Source organism: Ursus arctos, unplaced genomic scaffold, assembly GCF_023065955.2.
Source record: "Ursus arctos isolate Adak ecotype North America unplaced genomic scaffold, UrsArc2.0 scaffold_2, whole genome shotgun sequence".
In the NCBI taxonomy this organism is placed as follows: Eukaryota; Metazoa; Chordata; class Mammalia; order Carnivora; family Ursidae; genus Ursus; species Ursus arctos.
The window spans coordinates 53,411,176-53,428,762 of NW_026622874.1; positions in this window are offsets into that span (position 1 = coordinate 53,411,176).

Genomic DNA, 17,587 nt, shown 5'->3' on the forward strand with positions numbered 1-17,587 from the left:
TACAGTGAACTTTTAGTTGTGGTTCAACTTACGACATGTTGTAAACATCAACACACACTATATTAACTGTCTAAAAAAAGCTGTAATATTTTAAATGTTTTTAAAAGAATGAAAATATTAATAACTTAATCCCGATAGCCACAATCGTGGCAACCACTAAACAGTTCCTTTGGGACTTGGGAGTTTCTGAAAGAAAGACATAGCTAGACAAAGAAATATCTAATGGGTAGGTATAGGAGGGGTCACTAAAACTTTGTTTATGATCTTAGCTATTTGAAGTAAACCTAGATAAGACATCATTCTATTAGCAAGTACCACTCATCTGATTTTTCTCCTTCTAGGCATCAGAATCTTGATAAAAAATATTTAAGGAGAACCAACCAAAAGATAAAATACTATCTGATCAATTCTTTGCCTTGAGATTTTATAAATGCTATAAATCAGTTATTGACATTGAAGAACATATGTATTCTATGGAGCACACTTGCATACAATTTTAGTGAGGTAAAAAAAAAAAATCACTCACATTACATTTAGATGTGCAAAGAAAACTAATTTCTGTGTTTTTTTTCCTAATTCCAATCTTCTTTGGGAGCCTCTATCTCATGGTCAACAAGGAAAAAGAAATGGTATCCAATCACAGAAATGTGCTCTCTCCAATAATTTAATTTCATTGTTTCAGATGTCCCCTCCTTTCCACTGCTCCTCCAAGAAGATTTTTGGTATGTAAGTGGGGAGGCTTCATGGCACCTTGTTCCCTAGTTGTGGAAAGGATGGAAGCTGTAAATTTTGGATTCCTGTACTCTCTAAGGGAAGTGGCTATTCTGGTTGGTTCCCTGGACTAGTGATGTCTGAAATAAAACTGATGCTGCCTGACACACTGGCAGTCACCTCAGCAGTCAGTGATCCCAGCCATTTGTCCCAGCCTTGGAGTCCCCAGCATATGGCAGGCTCTTTTCTCCAGGCCTCTGTCAGTCCCTGTGCTTCTCAGCACTCTGTTCTCCATCACAAGAACACATAAGAACTTCTAAATTTTTTCTACATGACACATTGCATGAGGAGCCAGGACACTATGTGGGGCTCATCTATCTAGCTACCACCACCCACAAGTTGTGCTATTTTCCCCATGGTAATGAGATAGCATCAAGGTCTAAAACCTTCATTATTTTACTCTCCCCTTATCTCCTGATCTCCTACTTATTAATTTGAATATTTCAACCATGGCCCCACTTTGGATTTCTATTGTAAGAAACAGAGATCAAGGATATAAGAACTCCTCCACATTCTACTTTCAACTCCCTTCTTTCCACAACTCACTTGGGTAGAAGAGTGGGGCTTTTCACTTTTTTCTCTTTGGCACAGACTTCTCTTATGCAAAATTCTGTGATTAAATCAGCCGGACTTTTGATATGAAGGAATCTAAAGATATTTAAGAATCTTCTCTCTCCACAACATCTGGCATTCTGAAGTTCTGCATTGATACCCCAAGACTATGGATGATGTCATCTTTGTTATATGTGATAAGACATGGCTCAGCCTTAGTGGCAAGGTTGTGAAAGAACATTATTTACAGGGAAATATCATACATTGGCTTAAATCCCCCTAAATCTCATCAAACCTCCAATTATAAACACATTAATGTGAGATTTGAGAGAAACTTCCAGCTTCTTCTCACCCAATTTCTTATGCAAATTATTAGCTAGAATATATCAGATGGTTACTGTCTTCTGATCTGGCCTGTTCTCTTTTCCTAATTCTGATGATACTTTTCCGTGTTTCATGTAATTTTTGTTTGTGTCCAGTCTGCACAATGTGAAGTCCCTCCCTTCCTTCCCTTATTTCCCTTTCTCATCTTTCTGTTCTTTATTTCTTCACTAATTTTCATTAAAATGATATTTTATTTCCATTTATTAAAAAATAATGCATGCCACTTATGGGATATTCTTAAATATAGAAAGATACAAAACAAACAAATAAAAATCTCCCTATTCTAATTGCTGATGTGTATTATCCTTCTAAGCCCTGTTCTCTTTCCCCAGCAAGTAAAATCAAAGCTGTTTTAAATGCTTTTAGAAAGAGGCACAAGCCAAGTTAAAATGGCTTCCACGCAGTAGGAAGCAACACAGATATTTGATTTCCTAGAAAACAATATTACTATATCAGCAGTTCACTAAATGTTCCCATTAATCTATTTCATGCTCTCTGATACACACGTGAAAACTTGCAAGAGGGATTATAATACTTAGAAGTAAAAATAACTTTATTAAAATATTGTTATCAAAGGCACACATACATATATGTTATCGCAAAAATTATTCCCAGGCATCAATATGAAAGTAGATATAGGAACTATATAGGAAAGTACATACAGGCTCTATATCCAAAAAGGGCTGGGACCATGTCTATATTGTCAATGCCTAATGTGCCTCACACATAATAGGCACTCAAAACATTTTTTTTTTGTCACATGAATGAAAAAATAAATAATAATAAATAATTACTTTCTAAGAAGAGAGAGATGGTGGAGTTGGTGGCAGTCATGTTGTATTTTAAAAGATGTCTGCATGCCTCCGTGTAGACAAATACATATTCAGATCAGGATACTTGGTTGCAAACAATGGAACTCATTCTGGCTATTTAAATGGAAAAGAAATTTATTAAGTGAGATGAGATAATTCATGGAATGTGATAGAGGATTGAGGAAGGGAGGAGGATGGAGTCTGGATGAGCAGGAACACACCCCAGCGGCACAACTGTGCAGCTCCAGTGGTGACCACCACAGTCTCTACCAGGTGAGGACCTGCAGTCTCCCTAGCAGATCCTGGACCAGAAATATTCTTTTAGTACTTCTGCCACTACTGCCTGAAAAAGCAATTCCAGAGAGCATCTCCTTCACATTACTATCTTCCAAGTTAAAATGTTGCACGGGTACATCTGGGTGGAAGAGCCTGTACCCAGATGCAAGAAAGACTGGAAGAGTGATTCTCTGGCTTCTTCCTTAGTGAAGTGGGATTCAAACACAGGGCATCTCCCATGTCTGAGAAAGCCTTCCAAAAGTTGTTGGGCTCTAAATTATGATGGATTATTTATTAATCTTTATAGAATTTTTTTAAAGATTTTATTTATTTATTTGACAGAGAGAGAGACAGCCAGCAAGAGAGGGAACACAAGCAGGGGGAGTGGGAGAGGAAGAAGCAGGCTCCTAGCGGAGAAGCCTAATGTGGGGCTCGATCCCAGAATGCTGGGATCATGCCCTGAGCCGAAGGCAGACGCTTAACGACTGCGCCACCCAGGCGCCCCTAGAATTTTTTTAAAATAAAGAAAATTTAAAGGAGAAAAAAAAGATAATCATCCATATTTTAAGGTGGTAATGATTTTCAATGAATGTTTATGACTTCTCACAACTAACATGTGTCTTGAGGTTGGGTGAAGATGGCAGAGTAGGAAGATCCTGAGCTCACCTTCCCCAGGACACACCAAAACTATAAGTACATATAGAACAAATATCTCTGAGAAACAAACTGAAGACTAGCAGAAGAGATCGTATACAATTAAGGATATAAAGAAAAAGCCAGACTGAAATGAGATGGAGGGACAGAGACATTGTCTAGTCAGGACCTACATGCCCAACATGATGACCCACATGTTGGAGGGATATCATACCATACAGGCCCTCCCTGATAAACAAGAGGCCCAAGCCCCAAATTGGGCTTCACAGACCTGGAGACCTACCCTGGGAAGAGGAGCTCCCATAATGCCTGGCTTTGAGAACCAATAGGGCTTATGTCCAGGAATGCCAGAAGAAATAAAATGAGATTCTGCTCTTAAAGGTCACCCACACAATCTCACTTGCTTGGACTCCCAGAACAGATGCAGCAGTTTGAAAAGTGAAAAGTGCCTCGGTGATACACGAAGAAGATCTACTGACACATGAAGGAGATCCACATGACTAAGGTATTTTGGGGAGGGGCCGGGATCTGTTGGAATGTTCTCAGAGGACAGAAGCCCCGGTGGCACCTCTTTTCTTTTCTTTCCTTTCCTTTCCTTTCCTTTCCTTTCCTTTCCTTTCCTTTCCTTTCCTTTCCTCTTTTCTCTTCTCTTCTCCCTTCCCTTCCCTTCCCTTCCCTTCCCTTCCCTTCCCTTCCCTTCCCTTCCCTTCCCTTCCCTTCTTCTCCTCTTCCCTTCTAACTATCTGGCTAAGGGGTATTTCCAGCACTCTACATCTACTATGGTAGCACTACTCATGCTTCTCTGGTGTTCTCCTATGGACTCACCCTGCCCAATCTACTTGCCCAGCCCAGAGACCCTGCCAAGCAGCTCCCTGCCCCATCACTCTTGGCAGGCACCCTCAGCCAGCACCAGAGCTCCTCCCAAGTGTCCCTGCCCTGGGGGGCCAGCCCTGTCCACTAGAACGCCTATAACAGTTGCTGCAGCAAGTCATGCCAGAGGCCTGTCCCACCCACAAGTGAGACTGAAACAGTCATGGCCAGCCACTCAGCCAGATGGGCCAGGGGCCAGCCCCATTCACCAGCACACCCATAGCAGTCACAGCCAGGCCTTACAAACAGCCACACTGGGAAACAGCCCTGCACACCAGACAGTCTGCATAAATCACAAACTAGCCACACAGGAGGGTGCACACAGCCCACATAGGGGATCCTCCTCGGGTACCTGGCTTGGGTAATCAGAGGGGTTGCACATTGGGCCCCACAGGACAACTTCTGCGTAAAGCCATGCCTTCAAGACCAGAAAGTGTAACTGATCTACCTAGTATATAGAAGCAAACATAGAGGCAAAATGAAGAGACAGGAATATGTTCCAAATGAAAGAACAAGACAACAAGTATACTAACACACGTTAGGAGGAGAGAGAAAGGGACAGAAAACATATTTGAGGAAATAATGGCTGAAAATTTCCCTAACCTGGTAAAGGAAACAGATATCCAAATCCAGGAAACACAGAGTCCCAAACAAGATGAAACCCTAAGAGACCCACACCGAGATTCATTTTAATCAAAGTGTCAACAATTACAAAAAGAAAATCTTAAAAGTAGCAAGAAAAACTGTTTACATACAAGGGAACCCTCATGATGCCATCAGCTGAATTTTCAGCAGAAACTTTACAGGCCAGAAGAAAGTGGCACAATATATTCCAAGTGCTGAAAGGAAGAAAACTTACAATTAAAAATACTCTACCCAGCAAGGTTACCACTCAGAATTAAAGGAGACATAAAGATTTTCCCAGATAAGCAAAAGAGACAGGTGTTCATAAGCACCAAACTAGCCTTACAAGAAATGTTAAAGGGACTTCAATTGGAAAAGAAAATTCACAATTAGAAATAAAAAAATTACAAAAGAAAAATCTTATATAGTAAACATATAGTAAATATAGTGGATAAACCACCTACATAGCTAGTATGAAAGTTGAAAGACAAAAGTAGTAAAATCACCTAGACCTACAATAATTAATCCATGAGTACACAAAATAATAAAATGTAAAATATGATGGTCAACAACATAAAATGCTGGTGTGGGAAGTAAAAATGTAGTGCTTTTAGAACGTACTTTAACTTAAGCTGCCATCAACTTAAAACAGACTGCTGTATTCATAGTATGTTACAGATGAACCTCATGGTAACCACACACCAAATACCTATAACAGATGCACAAAAAATAAAGGGAAAAGAGAACAGACATAACACTAAGGAAAGTCACCAAATCACAAGGGAAGAGAGCAAAAGAAGAAAGGAACAGAGAAGAACTACAAAAACAACCAGAAAAGAATCAACAAAATGACCACTAGGACATATATATCAATAATTACTTTAAATGAAAATGGACAAAATGCTCCAATGGGGTGGTGCAATGGATAAAAAACAAAACGAAACAGCAACAACAAAAACAAGACCCATATACATACTGCCTACTCACTTCAGATCTAAAAACACACACATATGAAAGTGGAGGGAAAAAGATAATCCACGCAAATGGAAACCAAAAGAAAGCTGGGATAGCAATTCTTATATCAGACAAAATAGACTTTAAAACAAAGACTGTAATAAGGGACAAAGGTCCTTCCACTTCCGGTCATTTACCCAAAGAAAACAAAAACACTAATCTGAAAAGACATAGGCACCCTTATGTTCATTGGAGCGTTATTTACAACAGCCAAGAAATTAAAAGCAATCTGAGTATCCATCAAGAGATAGATGAAGAAGATTCAGTGTGTGTGTGTGTGTGTGTTATATTATATATATAATATATATGAATTCATATATATATGTATATATATATATACACATATATATATATGAATATTACCCATACAAAAAAGCTTGAAATCTTGCCATTTGTGACAACATGGATGGACTTAGAGGGTATTATGATAAATGAAACAAGCCAGAGAACAACAAATACTGTACGATTTCACTTATATGTGGAATCTAAAAAACAAAACAAATGAACAAAACAGAAACAGAGAACATAGATACAGAGAACAATATGGCGGTTGCCAGAAGAAATGGGGGGTGGGTTGGCTGGTGAAATAGGGGAAGAGAATTAAAAGGTACAAACTTCAGTTATAAAATAAGACATGGGAATACAATGCACAGCATAGGGAATATAGTTAGAAATACATAACAACTTTGTATGGTGACATGGTAGCTATGCTTGTTGTGGTGATCACTTAATAACGTATATAAAGGTTGAATCACTATGTTGTATACCTGAAACTAACATAATATTTTATGTCAACTATACTTCAATAAAAGCAAAAATACAGAAAATTGACAAATGTCTTAATAGTGTAGCCTGAAACATATACAGTTCAATCTGTGGAGTTGACTTTATTCAAGGGGTTGAACTCAGATCTGAGGACAGATTTACAAAATAAAGCCAAACCAAATGAAACACAAATGTAAAAACAAACTTGACATTCCCTCAAAGTATATATAATGGTGATGATGTTGATGATGATGATAACCCGCTCAGCTTAAAAACTTGATAAAAATCATAGCTTCTGACTCTTGCAATATTTTGTTAAGAAAAGTATCTTAATAGTTTGCTTGACAGGTCTGAAGCTACAATCAGAGATTTGCTTCTCATTTTGGGGAGTTTCACATACCAGGATCTGCCACCCAACGGTAACAAAGAAATATGACTGAACACCAATTACAGTTTATGTCAACACACCAGGGCCTTGGAAGGAATAACTCACGTGTAATTGGTTATGTTTTGCCCTCCACGTCTAAGAAATAAGGGTGTGGGGGGAACGAGACTGAATCTAATTACTTCAATTCTAAAACAATTCAAAAAATAAGCTTTTCCTTGTAGAATAAACTGTTAAGGCTTTTTTTTTTTAATTATTTTTCCAGAGACTCCAGGACATTTATGTATTGTATCTTATTGATTAGAATGCGGGACACCTGGCTGGCTCTGTCAGTGGAGCATGCGACTCTTGATCTTGGGGTTGTGAGTTCAAGCCCCACACTGGGTGTAGAAATTACTTAAAAATAAAATCTTAAAAAAAAAAAAAGGATTAGGTCTTTGATCTTTTGGATCTCAATGCCCAGTGCCTCCAGACAATTACAGTTTCAGTATAGTCTCTACGCTGCTGCCAGATTGGCTTTCCAAAACCAAACACTCACATTTTAACATCAAAATATCAGTGGCTTCCCCTTTCTGTAAAATAAAATTTAATATTTTAAAAAACTCAACATGATCCAGTTTCAGATTATAGCTCCACTTCCTGACACCATAAGGTATGGACACAATAGGTCAGTACACCCATTATTTTCTGTTCTTTGGAGCTATGTTCTTTGATAGCAATGTTCCTTTGCAAATGATATTTTCTCTGATTGGCATGCTATTAATAATGATAATAATAATAATGACAAACATTAACTAAACATTATCTGCTACTGTTGTTAACCACTTCACATAGATTGTATCTTTTGATTTAATATTTCCTAGGAATATCCCCACTTCACAGATATGAAAACAGAGGCCTGTAAAGTTAAATGAATGGTTGGAGGGTTTCCCCCCATGTAAATGAATAAAATAATTTGTCATTCTGGAGAATATACTTAAAATCAGAAGCCACTGAATGCAGTTTTAATGTATTACTAATGCATGTTTTTTGGTCTTGAGAAAATTACTTGCCTTGGCCTCTGTCATTTTTCCATCTGTGAAATGAAACAATCCTACTGTGGATCCTTTGACTTGACCTTCCTGCTGCCCGCTTACTAAGTGAAACTGGCAGACTAAAGAGTCAATGAGTTTACAGGAGATTTTAAACATCAAGTGTAATGTAAATAACATGCAAAATAATGTGTGTGTGTCTATTTCACTCTACAAATCCAATCACTTCACTTTTAAGTGAGTGAGGGTAGAGAGAGGTCAGGAGTATTACATAAGTAGAGATTCTACCACATGGAAGGAGTGGACAAAACTCTCTCTCCTACACCCCTCTGCTCCTGACATGGAGATAGTTTCTCTTCCAACACATGTGAATGCTATTTAGCCATATGTACGGATGCTGCAGAGAAGAAAAATAAGCTCCTATCAATACCATGGGGCTGGGAAGAATTTTCCCATTACCTCTTGAGAAATTCTACGGGAATCCATTAGAATTTTCTTTTGCTCTGGTAACTTTTACGGCAATTTGAAGCCCTCATGTGACCATACTGAGTGCAAGAAGATATCTTCTGTGAAAGAGATCCTGCTGTTAATTCCCTGAGTTACAGAATTATTCAACAATGACAATAACATTATGGTTGAATAAATGAATGGTAGCTAAATTTTACAAAGTGCTTACTTTGTGTCGGTTTCTAGTCTAAGCATTTTGCGTGTGTTGACTTACTGAAACTTCACCATGACCCTATGGGATAAATAGTATCCTTAACATCATTTTAAAGAATTTATTTTTAACTAATCTCTACACCCAACATGGGGTTCGAACTTACAGTCCCAAGATCAAGAGTCGCATGCTCTACTGACTGAAACCCCCTCATTAACCTCATTTTATTTATTTATTTATTTATTTTTTAAAGATTTTATTTATTTATTTGACAGAGATAGAGACAGCCAGCGAGAGAGGGAACACAAGCAGGGGGAGTGGGAGAGGAAGAAGCAGGCTCATAGCGGAGGAGCCCGATGTGGGACTTGATCCCAGAACGCTGGGATCACGCCCTGAGCTGAAGGCAGACGCTTAACCGCTGTGCCACCCCGGCGCCCCTCATTAACCTCATTTTAATGATAAGAAAGTAGGCACAGAGAACCTAGGCAACTCACTCAAAATCCCACAGCTAGTGAGTAGCAGAACCGAAATCTTAACTCAGGCAGCCTGACTTCCAGTTTTCCTCCTCAGAATCAAAGAAAACTAAGTGACCTAATTTGGGCAATGTGACCTCTTTCAGGTCCTCTGTCTAACCTACATAAATTATCTGGCAGATTTTTTTTCCTGAAAGACCAGAAATCAAGCAATCATCAGCACAAAACTGCTTTATTGTCTTCCTATTAATCTGTTTAAGCATAAAACACTGGTTGTCTTGTTAAAATTTCCTGTTTACTTATTTCTCAGTGAAAGGGATCCTCTTTGTATCTCCTGGTTCTGCAGAAAATTGTGTGAGCTGAAATTCCTCAAAAGAGAGAGCAGAATCATCTCATTATCACACACAGTGATACCATTATTAGTCATTTGAATAAAACATTAAGTTAAACAAATCTGTTTTATTTTCTTCTCAACAGAAAAATCTCTGTATTCCAAATAGAATCTGACTCATGACAGACTATAGTGGAAAAGAGTGGAAGAGCGATTAGAGTAATTAAAACACTTAAACATGCAATAGAAAATCTCCTAATCTCTCTACCTTAATCTAATAGAAAACACTGAAGCTTGTATTTATAACTATGTACTTTTCAAGTGTTCACACAGCAAACAAGTATAACTTTTATGTGGACTATAACTTAACTTGTTTAAATACTGCCTGTACATACTTCTACATGAAATATTTATCTTATCAAGATGATAATGCTACCCAGGACCGCTAAATACTAACAGAGAATAAATGAGAAAAGCAAGTAAATTCATCCAGGAGGAGGTATAAAAAAAAAGAAATGCCATGTAGCCATGGCATAAAAAAGACAGAGTAATATCTCACCGTTCTACCTTTCAAAGCTTTTTCTTTAATGTGAGTAAAAATAATAGGGTTCAGACTTTGGGTGCCATTCACTAGTACTACTGTATAAAAGGTGAATAATCCCCATGAAGAAATGTGCTCATGTTTGAATTACTTGTTTCAGATTCTTGCATTTCTTTTTACATAGTAGAAAATATATTTGTAAAAATTATACTGACAGTCTTTATCTTGGTTTGGAAGTAAAAGTCCATTTTATAAAGCTGCCTACCCATCATATGTTGTAATAGTCAACATCTACTTTGTTGAGTATCTACCACATCTATGGAGTTAAGCATTGGGGTACAGTGGTGAACATAAAACACAGCTTATGTCCTAATGTGGATTTTGTTTTTATGTAATACTGTAGTCAAGTATATAGATGTCTGCAAGATCTGTTACGTGTGACTTTGTGATCATGTGAAGAGATGAAGATTGTATCTCTGTCTACATACCCAAATAAAACACATAATAATAGCTTTTATACCAACTTCCACAAATCCTATTCCCTCACAATAGCCATAATCAATGTTTTTTCATTGATATTTTGTCCTAAAAAGAATTCTGGAAAAATAAAGTGAAACACAAAAGAAAACAGATTAGGCAGTAATGTCATGTTTTTAATCAAGGTGTAAAATAGTTGGTTGTACTAGTGTAGGAATGTAAAGATCTGGTGTTATCTCATCTGAGCACCATAGCCTTCTACTATGGCTCTTCTCATTTCATATATCCTTTGAAACTATACACTAGCTAGCAGGTAGAACATGGGATCTCTGGTCAGTGAGAACCAGGTACAAGCTCTAACTTCTTCACTTTCTAGATATGAGGCCACGGTTAAGTTGCTTTACCTCTTTGAGCCTTAGCCTTCTACTATGTAGCCTTAGCGTTCTACTATGTAAAAAAAAGAAAAGAAAATTATGCATCCAAACTAGAGTTACCATAAAAAGTGAACAAAATAATTTATTTTGAAACAGTTCACAAAGTATATGACGTTATATTAGATGATCAGTATTTTTGTCTGAATGTGAATCTAAAGCACATGATGGAGTTAGGTTTCACTTATTTTATTGAATAGATGTGTGAGTTATCTGTTGCTGTGCAACAAACTATCTTTAAAAATGAGGAGTGTAAGATTGGCTTCCCTGGATGGATGTGACTCAGAGTCTTTCGAAAAAATTCAGTCAAGAAGTTGGCCATGGTCAAGGCATCTGAAGGCTTGATGAAGGCTAAAGAATTCACCTCCATGATGGTTCACTCACATGACTCTGGTAATGCAGCACTGGCTGTTGGCAGGAAACCTCAGTTCCTTGCTACAGGGACCTCAATAGAGGGCTGTTTGTGTTTCCTCACAACATGGTGGCTTGCTTCTTCCAGAATAGGTTATCCAAAAGATGGGAAGGCAGAAAAAATAATGAAATGACTTTTACAACCTTGTCTTGGAATCACACTCCATCATTTCCATGATATTTTATTAGTTACACAGATCAGTACTTTTTAATGTAGCAGGGGACTATATAAGTCCCTATATAGATTATATAAGATTACTGCATATAAGGGAATGAATAGGAGGAGCAAAAATCCTCAGGACCATCTTGGAGGACAGCTGTCACAGTAGACTTCAGGATTTCAGGGGTAAATGGCTCAGTATCAGGAGAACAATATGTGCTATTAGAAACTATAAACCATACATCTTTCTTAGTCTCCATCTTCCTTGGAAGGAAGGAGAAAGTGGTAAATATCTAGCCTTTGTTGCCCTTCACATCTGAAATATTTTCTAGGAGCCCAGCACTTTAATGGGGCATTGACAAAGTGGAAAGTGTTTCCAGGAATAGGAGTCACAATATTAGAGGATCTGCACATGCCAATTTCGAGAGCTGAACCAAGGAAGCTGGGGTATTGGGCCTGGAGAAAACAACTCAGTGAGAGACTAGCACTCACATATGAAATGTCTGAATGACTGAAAGAATAATCTTGACAGTGTAAGGAAATGGGAGAAGCATTTGACCTTAAATTAAAGATAAAATGTCTGATCCTGGTTTTTCCATTGATTTGTTGTACAGGTGTGTGTAAATCACTTAATCTTAATGAGTCTCAACTTTTCACAAAAAAAAAAAAAGAAAAAAGAAAAGAGAAGAAAGAAAAGAAATGGGTATAATAATTTCTGTTGCATTTTAAAAATTAAATAAGATAATGTATCTAAAAATATATAAATCATAGTTTGGTTAACATGCTAAGTAAAAAAAAAATGCTACCAAATCAATTTGGTTATTTTCTAAAGGTATGATGCTATTAAGACATTCTGTTTAGTGTTCACATGGCAGACATAGACTTCTCTTACGAATCTCTAGAAAGCAGAATTAAGACCAATGAGTAGAACCTAGGAGAACTGTTTTTCACATAAACTCATAAGAGACTTTGCAGGAACTAGAGCAGTCTGACAATAGAATGACAAAGGCCAAGTAGAGAAGTGAGCTCCAAACAGTTTTGAAGGATTACTGTATTGAATGGAGATTCATCTATGTGTCCACAGGTCTCTTCCAATACTAAAACTCTGGTATTATCTAATGGGTACAAGCTATTGTCAGCTGGACATGAGCTTTGAATTGATTTCCCAGTGGCAGAGATGGATTTATACTCTCTCTCTCATAGTAGCCCCCTTTTTACAATTGGTCCTTGATATTATGAGTTGGTTGTCATGCAGTGGGTAGCCATGCGGCAGAAGGAAGCTTGTTTACACAGGAATCTCAACCATGTCCCAGCCTACCCCAGCCCTCTAGTCTGACTGAAGCCATTTGCCATGTGGTCAAGTGGCTTGTGGTTGCCTTTGGTGTTTTCACTTTCCAACTTATGATTTGAGTGGTCCCTGAAGATTGAGCCTGATGATTATATTACTTTGACACCTCTAGATACTAGTGATATTCTGCTGCAGTGATTCTTAAACTTTTTGCAGATCTTTTTGGCAGACTGATGAAAGCTATGGCCTTCTTCCTAGAAAAATTCATTCTCATACATATACACAAAATTTTCCCTGTAATTTCAAAACTCATCTACTGGCTTCCTTCTGGGGATTAATGTACCATAGTCCTAGAACCATTTGCCTTGGGGCTTTACTTGGAAATTGAGCAGACGACATATCCACCCAATCCTTAGACTGTAAAGGAAACCAGGGGCCCACCAAAACACTCAACACTGTCTCCAATGCACACTCAAATTTCCAGGGAAATGGTCAAAGCCAGGTTACAAGTAGGCCACTGTTCATATAAGAAGAATGACCACTGCAAAATACTAGAGTTCATTCCCACCAGAGTTATCCTCACAACTTCAGTCTTCTTAAAAACTGGAGCACATAGTGGAAATAACTGCACCCCCATTTTGATTCAGGGCTCCTAGAATCGGTCCTCTACATTTTTCTTTCCAGGATATTGATAACTAGCTGAGTTCATAGGCAGACTCAATTCTCTGAAATCAGATTGATTTTCATTGCCTTGGTTCACTTTTCCTTCTCTGCTTTGATGTCCTACTTACTATTGAGCCAGAATGCTAAATTACAGGTATGCATATACACACATGAGGGGCTTACAGACAGGAGGCTTTAATGACCACCGTGTGCCCAGATAATTTGGCCTTATGATCAAAATCAGACATTTTAAAAGTTATTTCCAACCTGAGGCCATATGCTTGCCTTCCACCCCTTCTCGTCAATGCAAAGCCACAGTCTGCAAAAGATCCTATTTCTTTGATTTTATTTTGTGGTTTCAAAGGTAGGAAAGAATTCCACCTAGTTTGAAATTACAGCTAACTTCAGGTAAAGAATGTTACTGTGTGTGCATTGGTCCACTAGAGCCAAGGATAATATAAGGAACCAGCCCAAGACATTAAAATGTCTGTACCAATTGTGGCCATTGTGTCTGGGTTCAGGTCTCATTAGGGAACAAACCTTGTTGAAGGAACTTTGTGTGTGGGCTTCATGTCCCAAGTAAGGACTATCAAGCTTGTGAATTGGACGGCATATTCAGAGGGCTTGGGTGCAGGAAATGAATCTGACATCAGGTTCTGAACCTGAGTTCTAAACTAATGGACCAAGGGCCTCCATCTATTCTCAGTTTTTTTGAAACTCCAGAGCAAATAAAGGCTTGGGTGAGGCGGGTGGGTAGGAAACAGAAGCAGACTAAAGCATTCCAGTTATGCCTGTGAGTACATGATTTTCCTGACCTTGGTGCTAACGTCCAGGTACTTAGAGGTCTATAGTTCATAAGGAGCAGGTTATGACCCCTTAGTTGATTAAAAAAAAAAAATCAATTGACTGAGTCACAATCATCCTTTGTAAAAATGCATGCATATATAAAATCATAAATAGATTAGAGAAAAAATACCAGAATGCATCACAGGTAGTATGAGTAGGAATGTTCTATAAAACTTTTGCTTTGATTATGTTTGTTCATATTTGTGTGTGTGTGTGTGTATGTTTGACTGCCATGTAAATTTATTTTTTATTATGGAGTGTTGGTCAAAAAAGGTTGAAAGCCATCACTTTAGGTGAACCTGAAGCTCAACTAGAAGAACAAATGCTTCTCTTGCTCTGCGTCCTATGCCCTTTCTGGTGTAAATAGGGGAGTAAAGTCACTCATTCTGCAGTCATATTGGTTCTTTGCAAGGAAGTCATTCCTACATTGAGTAAGTCCAAATGAACATCCTCACCCTTTTCCTCCTTCTTTCCCTGAGACTACATCTGTTGATTAAAATCCAGCTCCACACTAGAGACCCCAGCCTGACTGCTTGACTCCTCTAACAATCCCTTTCCTCCCTCTCTCCTTCATTCCCTTCTTTCTCTCCTTCCTTCCCCTCCTGGAAGACTGGAGTGAATATTTCAGGGTCAGGAAGGTTTAGTAGCCAAGGCAAACTGCAGTTGGAAGCAGAAATCATAGCAAATAAGCAATTAAGGTGGATACATGCCCCACCACCCCCATCCCCAGCACCTTCCACAAACATTCCCATCCTGGAGCAGGCCCTCATCACCTCACACCTTGATTATTGCCATAGCTCCCAGCTCCTTCCCTGACTCCAGTCCTTCTTTACATGGTTCCATCCTGCCCATATATGCCAAATTAATGCTTTGAATATATTGTTTTCATCATGTGATTTTCCTGCTCAAAATCATCTAAAGCTCCCATTACCTCCGGGTGAAATCTGAACTCCACAGCATGCCGTTCTGGACTCTCCACAATCTTCCTTCAACCTGTCTGGCTAAACTTAGCTCTGGATGCTTCTCAGCTGGAAGCCAACTCCTTCCTCTCTCATCTTCCGATAGAGTGGCCAACTTCTGTTCATCTGACCTTCCTATTTCAGCTAGCAAAGATAGCTCTTCAATCTGAACACATGCAAAACTCTCCGTATCCTTTCTTTGAAATCTTCCCATGTAATCTCATTGTTATTTGATACATACTAATGCATCTGATGCCTTCAAGCTCCTTCAGGGCACGTTAATCAAGGGCAATATATCTTCTGCATGGCTCTCTCACCTATCCAGATACTATATGATATTAAAATATTAAAACCACAGCTAACAGTTATTGAGGATTACTGAACACTGTGTTAAAAGTGCATTATTTAGTTTAAATTTCAAATATACATTATTTTACACATTCTTTACAGATGATGAAATGGAGGAAAGAAAAAAGGAAGAGTTATGAGAAAACGAACAAGAGTTGTCTATGTCTATGGAATGGCAGACTGTAGTCTGTCACCCATTGCCTTATATTCCTAGAGCTTGCAGAATAATGGTTCTTAAATACTTTTTATGCTTGTACACTCCTTTGAGAACCAGATGAAAATGATGAAACCTCTTTCCAGAAAATGCATGCATTTCAGACTAACTGCTTGCATTCACTTTCTGGGGCATGGACCTCTAAGGCCCATCTTTGAGTGTGCAATGTCCACGGATCCAGGTTAGGAATTCCTGTACCAAACATTACATGATGTGACATATTCAAATAATAGGTTTTTGCAGTGTGCTCCAAAATCAACACCCATTATATAAGCAAACTCTTGCAAAATTACCCTAGAAATCAGAGGCTTACATAATGTGAATGGGAGATATGGCTCTGAGTGTGTGTGTGTGTGCGTGTGCGTGTGTGTGTGTGTATGCACACATACCTTCACATATTATCCATAACACATGCAAGGAAGTCTTTAGCTTCAGCCTCATCCCTATTTAAAAAAATTTCAAGTCTTATGAGAAAGATTAGAGCAGTGTAGTATTACTCCAACTTGATCAATGAGAAAGCTAAGCTCAGAGGGGTTATCTGTTCTACCCAAGGACACACAGCTGACTCAGTTCTCAGCCTCTTCTCAGCCTCTGAACCTTGCTGAAAAATCAGTGTGCTGTGTAGAGGAACCAGAGCAACTAAAGGCAGGTTATTGAACCAGGGCAAAGCTGAATGCAAGGAAATTGGAATTTGATGTTAAAAACCATTAACGATAAGTAGTAACATTGGTGCCTTAACAACGATTCCAGATGCCTGGACCTCATACTTTCACCTGCAGGTGATGGCTGTCAATATGGGCAACCCATACAGGATAGCAAAAGTGCTTTTTGAGAATGTGTAATGGCTGTTATGATACCTATATGTGGTAAGTAAGTCCATAAATGTCAACGTGCCCCTCAATGCAAACTGGGTTTTCAGGTCAAAAATCACCTGGTTTACTCCATGTGAGCATTCCAGTGTAATAAGTGTATTTAACCACCAGAAAAAAATGAATATCAGCAGCAGTTTATTTATAGCTCACTTCTGGCCTTTCAAAGTCCCTGTTTCCAGAACCCCTTACATTTTCTGCCCCATGAATTCTTAATGAGTTCCAGTTGAAAGTGCTACAGTTCCACGTTCAGGCTATTAAAAAAGGAGAAAAAGGGGAAAAAAAGAAACCTGAAAAGTATGTTTCCCCCCACTACGAGGACTTATAGCTGATATAGCCTACCCTGTTTTCCTCCCTCTTGGCAAATGTTGGCAAATATGCTAGCAGTTGGACAGGACTGCTATGTTTTTAAATCCTTTTAATCCTCTTTATAGTAACAGAAACATTTGAGGCTGATCTTTGAAGACTCTGTACAGAACACCTGCAGTTCGGTGCTTTGTGCTAACAAACACCCAGTGTGAGCCTAACACGGTTGGGCAGGCTCAGAGCTGGCCCCCGGAATCCTCCCAGAATAATGAGGGTCTCTCTTCCCCTCTGACCTCGCCTTCCCCAGCTTAAACCTGCTCTGGTAAATGGCACCCTTGCCCTCTGACCCTCCCCAAATGGCTCAATGAATCACATAAGGGCTCATAAAAATGATTTGCCAATATGTCAGGAAGTAGAAAAAAACAAGTTGATTCTAGTTTGGAAACTGTTCAAATCACTAACACCCCCTCCCTC